At 25.1% G+C, this 1,904-nt stretch overlaps 1 protein-coding gene across 1 annotated transcript in view; it reads right to left on the minus strand.

The window, feature by feature from the left end:
- Window positions 1-1,386: 1,386 nt before the first annotated feature.
- The window catches only part of LOC108967131 (branchpoint-bridging protein), a 90,853-nt gene continuing 90,335 nt past the window's right edge, over window positions 1,387-1,904 (minus strand). Inside the window, exon 9 of the mRNA XM_018930376.1 lies at window positions 1,387-1,895. The gene's annotated coding sequence lies outside the window, so the exon portion shown is untranslated. The remainder of the gene's footprint in view (window positions 1,896-1,904) is intronic.

The raw sequence follows: 1,904 nt of genomic DNA on the forward strand, positions 1-1,904 counted from the left end.
TTTCTTTACCTTTTTTAAATTCCATTATTTTTATTATTAACTTTATGTATTTACTGCCACTTCAAGGTAGTCAGTGTGAATAATAACCGTTATTATCGTTAGACTTTCGGTGCTCCCTTTGCATTGCTTTGAAACCATTGCCTTGGGCGGCTAAGGACGCGCTGCATCCCACTCACGGAAGCAATGCCTCAAAATCATCGCTCAACTTTGTTGTATATATGCATATTGTATGTCTGTTTGTATGTTTGTATTTAGTTTGCGTATATTGCATGCACGTACACTACTGATACAAATACATATACATACATATATATATTTATACTAATTATTTATAATTACTTTTAGTACACACATTTATAGCAACATGGAAACTAATTGCGTTTTCAAGTCTAAAATCGTAAAAAATTATGTTAATACAATATAAATATATAATATTTCTTTAAAAATTTGTAATGTTTTAAAGTAATGCTTTAAAGTAATTTCGTTTGCTGTTTATGTCTCACATTAAAGTTCTTCTCACATTAAATTGTAATGTTGTTTAAATCTTAATTTAATTTCCCATGTTTATTATCATCTATATTTAAGTAATACTTTAGCTTTTAAATGTTTATGTTTGTGTTTTTTTTTTTTTTTTTAAATTTTTTTTTTAATTCATTTATAATGTGAATATGTAGAATAAAACAATTTTTGCGTTGTCAAGATATTTTTTTTTTTATTTCAATTTCATTAATTTTAAGACTTCGCTTATATTTTGCTTAATATCTAGTTTTTATATACTGTCTCTTATACACATCTTGCATGCCAAATAAAAATGTTTAATTATAAACAACACAAAAATTAAATAAATGCACAATAAAATTTTGTAAATATACATACTAAGTACAGTTAAAAGTTATAATTATGAGTATTTATGAGTAAATGAAGCGCTTTTCTTCTTTATTAGCTTTMGGCTTTCGCTTAAATATTGCGTTTGGCGCATTTATTGTTGGTGCTTTAGTTTGCTTGTAAATATGTACTTTATATATTTTCCCAATATTTGCGTTTGTTTTACAACCGCATACATAAATTGCAGCATGCAATGCATCCATATATATTGTACTTACATTTATATGCATCTACATATGTATGTGACTATGTAGCGCCTTTATAAAATAAAGTTCTTGAAAGCGACAAGTTGAGCGATGTTCTGCGCGGAAAGGTTTAAGTACAATATTTTAAATTTTATAAATATTTTTCTTATTTTTTTAATTTATAACAATTTTTTTTTTAATTTTATTGTATATATGCTGTCTCTTATACACATCTAGATGTGTATAAGAGACAGATATTACCATAATGAAATTTAATTAATTAATTTAATTTAATTAATTTCGTGTTTTTGCATTGCATTATTTATTTCTTTAATTCTGTTTAATTGCTGATTTAATTTCACATTTAAAAACATTTTGATTCCATTGTTTATTCGTTTCTTCTTGGTTTACTCTTAAAGCGCTTGCTGTTTTGYAACAATATACATATAGTACATACATATACATATATGAGTTAATGCTTCATTTATTCGTTAATTAACAATAATTATTATTTATGTGTAAATTACATTGACTTTAATGATTTTGTATATATTATTTAATAATCATTAAATTAAGTTTATTGCAATGTGTTGTTGTTGTTTTTTAAATGTATGCAACTGCACGTGTTTGCATGTGTGGGTAGTGTCATAAAAATCGAGTCAATTTTATGGCGCATTAAAAGTGCCGTTATTAATTTAATAGAAAGTGATGATATAAAAATACAAAAACAATAATAAACAGCAAGCTATTTGCAACCGTTAGAAATTTAGTGTTTATCCGTTTTTATATTACTCACACATGGCTGTATTTTACTTGCACAAAATACTGTAAAAA

Source organism: Bactrocera latifrons, unplaced genomic scaffold (genome assembly GCF_001853355.1).
Source record: "Bactrocera latifrons isolate USDA-ARS-PBARC rearing strain unplaced genomic scaffold, ASM185335v1 scaffold_179, whole genome shotgun sequence".
Taxonomy (NCBI): domain Eukaryota; kingdom Metazoa; phylum Arthropoda; class Insecta; order Diptera; family Tephritidae; genus Bactrocera; species Bactrocera latifrons.